The following is a 6,698-nucleotide window of genomic DNA, read 5'->3' on the forward strand; positions in this document are numbered from 1 at the left end:
ATATATATATATATATATATATATATATATGTATGTATACAATTTATTTATCTACAGTTTATCAATATTAGTATTTAAAGGATAAATGAATTGAAAAAAAAGGGTAGAGAGAGCATTAATATAAAATACAGATGTGGAACAAGCATTGAAATTGTTTCCATCGATTCAGTTGTAGTTAAGAATAAGTACGGGTCAACTTAAAGAATTGACCACTTAAAATTTAAAAACGAAAATGACGTCTAGTGTGCAATTATAAGTCCTACTATTAAAAGAAAAGGTTCTGTAGTATAAATAAATTTAAGTTTTTAAAGATATTACTGAAATATTTCATGCAAGAGTTAATCAATAGTGCTACTCTCCTTTTTGGTGTTCAGAAACACATTATAATTTAAAACAATGAATTATATTGAAAAATATAAAGATAAAAAAATGTAAAACAGTAGGATAAAAAATATAAAGAAAAATAATTAAAATCTGTAACAAGGAAAAAGCTAAAACATTTAAAACAATTAACTATAGAACATCTATAAGTAGCTATAACTTTTAGTCTGGTGGCGTTTTTAAATTATTGATTTTAACAACTATCGAAATTACGAAAAAAGTCAATAGTTAATGAAGTTATTTTAAAATTCTATTAAAGCCTATTATATTGATTTTTTCAAAATTTATAAATACTCTCTAACGTATATTAATGTTTCTTACTTCTACACATAGTTAAAAATTCTGTAACATGAAAACGCATTGGTCCGCTTTACATTTTTATTCAAAATAATTTGACGATCATGCTACGGAGCAGTGTGTTTTCATATATATCCTGAATGTAGAGCTAAATAATGTTTTTCGAAATTGATATATATTGAAATAATCTAAAAATAAATATAGAGATAGACTTAAAACTAATATTTCAATGACTAAAGCAAAATATCCATACTTTCTTTAATATATCATTATTTTATATTACATACCATAAAAAAATTAAATTGTTTACTATTGATTGTGGGTTTTTAACGCATTAAATATTATTGTAATTGCATGTTTGTTCAACTTCTATAATTATTTTACTTCAATATAATGAAACAGTTGTTAAACAAATTATAATTTTTTAATCTAAAAAGAAATCATTTATATTATCTACTGATGCTTTTCTGCAACGCAACACAGATTTTTCTCCTGTTCGTGAAATTAACAAATGGAAGGTGCAAGGCAGAGAAACTTCATTACATATTTATCAAGTTCCTAGAAGAGCTCTAATCAGGAGAAAAGATTTTTCTTCTTTTTCTTTTCTTTATCTGAATTACATTCCTACATTATGCAACGTTTAGAGGTACTACTTCACTTGTGCCACAACTTCAAAGTCTAAATTACATTCGCAACATAGTTTAATATTGCTCAAAATATATTCATGTAGTAAATTTCATTTGTATAATAACAAATTATACAATCTATTCATCTATTCATTCTTGCTGCAGTATAGAATGTGTAAAGATTATTTAACTTTTTGATTAATTCAGAATCTCAATTTTAACCACACATTTATTTATTGTTACTAAAAAATAAATAAAATTGTATTTATTGAAATCTTATTTTTATAATTATTTATTAGAATTATTTAAGCTGTTTTATCTATTAATTAATAACTGTATTAGTTTGAACCATTCATAAAGTCAATTTCACGGACTTAAAACTTAAAATATCAATGTATATTATTTAATACGCTTCAAATAAAAACGTTGAATACCTAATACATTTATATTCCTTAATTATTGGGATTTACAAAAAATATTTTTTGTTTATATTTACATGGTCCAAATAAATTTTCAGTAGACAGCATTTCTCCTTAATGCTTGAAAAAATAAGAATTTCTCTGTTATTTATTCATAATTTGAAAACAAAGTGTAAAAATTCTTCAGTTTTATTATTTTTTGAAGAAATTCTAAACAAAGTATAAAGTTTCTTTTCAGTAACGTCAGTACAGTAAAACATTTTAGTGTATGGTTACCATTATTTTTGGTGTCGAGGTAAACTAAAAAAATTCTTTTACAGTGCATGTAATTAGATTTTTTTTTTATTTATTTATTTTTTTGTCTTATTAATTAATTAATTCATTTATTGTTTGCTTATTTGATCACACATATTTTCATGCGCATTAGAATTAATTTAATCGCCTAATTTCAAAAACATTTCATTTAAAAAACAAGCGCATTTAATACAGTTACATTAATATTTATTATATTAATATGTAAGCACATTTATAACAAAGGTAACATATTCACTCTATTTCCTTCAAACAATTGCTTTTTTGTCAATTTATATATTTTTTTTCACGATAAGAGCACCTCTGTACTTAAAAATGTATTTAGTTTACCTCAAAACCGAAATGGGGCATTTATACACCAGATTTTCTTACATGTACCTTTTGAAACTTGATCAAAAAGTAAGAAATAATTTTTAAAATAACGTTAAAAAAATAAAACGTTATCTCTACTTTTAGATTAACGCAATGTATAATACCTGTTTTAATCTTTTAATCTTTCTTATATTTACAAAATGGATTATCGCTAGAAAAATTACAAAGCTTTGGAACAATCTTTTTGTTGTTTATTGCAGCTGTATGCAGCGAGTTGTATGCTTGCATAAATAAATGGTATTTTGTATTTTTTTTACGATATTATTCACCTTACTCAGAAATTTTGTAAATTTAATGACTTGATGCGTAAGAAATTTCACTCAGTATTCATATGTGCTAAATATTTAATTGTATCAGTGAAAATTTAATTATAATTAAAAGTATGCGCTCCATTGATTAACGAATACAAAATCTATCTTAACGAATCAAAAAGTTAACCTGTAATAAAATATAACTTTAAAAAAAATTATTTGAAAAAAAACTAAGATTTTTAAATTAATTTCACAAAGTATAAGAATAATAGGGAGAATAGGGAAATAGGGAATAATAGGGAGAAAATAGTATAAGAATAATAGGGAGAATATTGTGAAGAAGGAAAAATTAATCATCTCACTTTTCTTATTTATTATGATTCAAGAATCAAAATGTTTACTCACCTTTTTTTAAAATTAATTCTGAATGCGTAAATGCATGCATAAAAATTAGAATTCATCCATGTTAAAAAAAAAAAATTAAAGATAATATCTACATGCAAACTCTTGCAAATCAATATGATAAATTATTTTAAAAATATTGATTTTTTTCTATGTGGTGTAAATATAAGATAGTTATATTTAAAATTGAAGAGTATTTGAAGACAATCAACAATTTTTGTTGATGTTCCGAAAGATTAATGTTTTTCCGTTTTTTTCCTAAAATGATAATCCGAACAAAACTTTTCGTGTACTTTCCATCTGTTTAAAATAGTATAAGAATTAATGGTTGTTTCTCAAATAAATTTATATTTTGTTGTTTTGTTTATAATATTTTGTAACTTATGCTTTGAGTTATAAATTAATGCAATATGTTTCTTTAATAATACAAATTTAAATATAGAAAAAAATATTTAGTTTACGTATCATTTGTCAATGAGTTTTTTATACAGGCTCAAAACTTATTAGCATTCTATTAAAACACTCTTACCTTTTTCTAAAAAATTGTAATTAATAATTGCATACAAAAGAATTTTTTTTTCTAAAAATTAAATTTAAAAAAATTTAATATTTCTTACAATATAGAAACGAGCGAAAATGACAAATTTTAATTTTATAATTGAAATGTGTAATTTTAAATATTATTTCATTAATTACTCTGTGTTGCAAAAGATTGTAGTTTAGTTACATGTTAAATATTAAATTAGGTATAAAATAATAATTTCGTTTTTATTTATTTATTACATATATATTCACTTAAATAATCAATAAAAAATGAAGCATGTGGACGCATTTTTAGCTACTCAAACAATTAGAATCACAAAGCAAATTCAATTTTAAAAAGAATTAAGCTGAAATGTTTAACAATTTAAATTAACATTCCGAGAAATTTTAAAAACTATAAAAAATTATAAACAATTTTCGTACCAATAAATAATAAATAATCATGATAAAGTTCTTACTATAAATTAAATTATGTAATCTGTCTCAAAATATTATCCGGATCATTTATTATGCTACTCAATAAAAAGAATTACGAGAAATTAGATAAATAAAACAGAATAGGTTTGAGTTTGAAATCATTTTAGCTACCTTAATACGGGGTGCAAAATAATTATCAAAAACAATAAAGAGTTTTAGTTTACCTGAAAGACTTCAACATTTCGTAAAAAATTCTTGATAAAGAAATAATAAAGCACTATATTCTAAGTTTCTGAAAAAAAAGTCCTATCTTCGAAAAATTTTGGTCCTAGAAGGTGTGAAGTTTAATCACGTCATGTTGGTCACGTCTTGGAATTTTCTTGAAATTGGGAATCAAATTTTGAGAAGGTATCTTCCAATCCAAAGGCAGTCTCTGGCCGATTCGAGACCAAAATCTAAGCGCCGATGAAGGTTACTGTACTTAGAAAAGAAGCCAAAACTTCTCGCCAAGGAGAACTTCATTGGTCGCATGGGACAAACTAATAAATCGTTAACATCATTTGTTCAATTTTACTAAGAATACTTAGATCTCATTATTAAAAAAACTAAAAAGTTGAAATCATTTAAAACTCACAAAATTTGTGTTTTTCGAATTAGTTGCTTAATTTAGTTTTCCGAGGTCTAGCACTTGTAATATTTCTAAAGTCTGATTATTTAACTAATGAAATATACTTAATTTTAATTAATTTTGAATTGCATAAAAATATTTAAATAATTATTTAAACTTCAAAAAAATGTTAAATATAAAATATTTCTGCATTTAAACTTTAAATAATGAGATATACTTTGAAATAATTAAGGACGAGATTATTTAAATTTTGAATTAATTATTCATAAAACACATAAATAAGGCAAGATTATTATTGTATTAAGAATTTTGAAATTACCTAACTTTTCACTACATGGCGAAAAGAATTCTGGAAAAGTCTGCATATTTTTATGGTAAAGACATTTTTGGTAAAAGAAACCACGATTCTAAGAAAGAAACAAAATTAAACAATTCGTATGGTAATTTTACTGTTTGCTATTTTTACAATTTACTGGAAGGTCTGCTTTTCAAAATTATAGTTCTTATTACAATACATAAATTAACCACTACAAATCTTAAAAGTAAGTGTAGCAAAATAAATGGATTTCATGCCATGCTCTTATCGTGATAAAATTTGAATAAAAAATGATTTTAAGAACTATCAATCACTTTATCATTTAATGGTGATTTTAAAATTTTGATGTCTTTGTCTTTTACCAAGTACAAGGGTAATAATCTGTTTACACTTCTACGGTTTATTTAAAACGACAGTTTATTTAAATTATTGGTAGGAGTTAGCTGACTATTAATTATTTCTTATCCTAATTCAATTTATCAATTATAAAAAGGGTTAAAGAGAAAGAATGGTAGCTTCAAATGCTTAATTAAAGTCTTTCAAGGATACTAAACTCAGATATATCATACTATGGAGACTGTTTTATCCATCTTTTATGAGATATTGGGATTTATTTATTTATTTACGTGCATATGTTGGTTTCTTTGTAAATACAAAGAACGGCTTAAAAACTCTTTCCAGTTTGAAAAAAAAAAACGATAGCGCAATTTTACGAAAAATAGCAGGAATATTCATCGTATATTATAGTGGTATTCGAACAACATAAACGCTTCAGGGCTGTTAACGGAATAGCAATACTGCACGGTGAGGTTCAAGTAAAACAACCAGATATTATAGAGGGTCTCCATTGCCGCAGAAATTCGTCCTTCCGTCAAACGCTCAAAAGCTTAGATATAATTGGTTTAATCTTTGAGCTCTTTTCTCAGTTTTGTGCTATCTGCTTTACAATTTGACAAGAGACCAGCAATTATTTGTATTAAACACACGACCCTATGTATGAATCGAAACCAAATTTATTTATTTACTGTTACACGTCTAATGTTACGCTTTGATTCGAACCCACTACCTCCATTTTAAATAGCGTTTAAAGGAAAGACGAGACTGGTGTAAAAATACTTTTAAAAAAGTCAATACAATTCCAAGAATTTGTTTATTTTTACTTATTGTTACACGTTCAAAGAAAGACTTGTGTGTTCCTTACAAAACACCCAAGTTAGAGAAAAGATTGATCAAGTTAGAGACAAACAATACAAGGAACCCTCTATTGCCTCTATTGCAGCGTGGAGTTAGCTGGTTTGAGTTCGAACCCCACTCTGTCCCAGAGTATATATGCGTACTGTCTTTCTCTATCGTGTACTGTTTATCTGGTTAAAAATAGCATATTGGCTGAGTTTTGTAATGAGCAGACAAGCCTGCGCATATGTGCGTGAAAATAAATAAATTTAAGTAAATAGATGCATCCAGGGTTACGGTGATATTTGAATTCACTATTTCTACGCTTCCACTTTGGGACAGTCCTGATGTAGTATTGAATTAGTTACAGTTAGGTCACTGATTTAGTTCAGCCTTGTCCGAGTATTTATAGATAGGTAGACTAGAGCTGCACAATGGGCTATTGGCGATGATCTGGGAAACATCTTTAAGGATGACCCTCAATTTAGATCCTTCCTCAATTTTTTCCATTGGTCCTTCTGACCATTACGGATCATTAGCCAGATCTGAAGGGGGCGGACA

General features: G+C 25.7%; 1 protein-coding gene across 3 annotated transcripts in view; it reads right to left on the minus strand.

Annotated features, from left to right (window-relative positions):
• The window catches only part of LOC107457578 (sodium channel protein para), a 264,069-nt gene extending 259,582 nt beyond the window's left edge, over positions 1-4,487 (minus strand). For 2 of the 3 annotated variants that reach the window (XM_071183269.1, XM_071183267.1), the window contains exon 1: positions 4,245-4,487. The gene's annotated coding sequence lies outside the window, so the exon portion shown is untranslated. The remainder of the gene's footprint in view (positions 1-4,244) is intronic. The other variant, XM_071183263.1, reaches the window with a different exon arrangement.
• Between the last annotated feature and the right edge of the window lie 2,211 nt (positions 4,488-6,698).

The sequence above is a fragment of the Parasteatoda tepidariorum genome, chromosome 7 (assembly GCF_043381705.1).
Source record: "Parasteatoda tepidariorum isolate YZ-2023 chromosome 7, CAS_Ptep_4.0, whole genome shotgun sequence".
In the NCBI taxonomy this organism is placed as follows: Eukaryota; Metazoa; Arthropoda; class Arachnida; order Araneae; family Theridiidae; genus Parasteatoda; species Parasteatoda tepidariorum.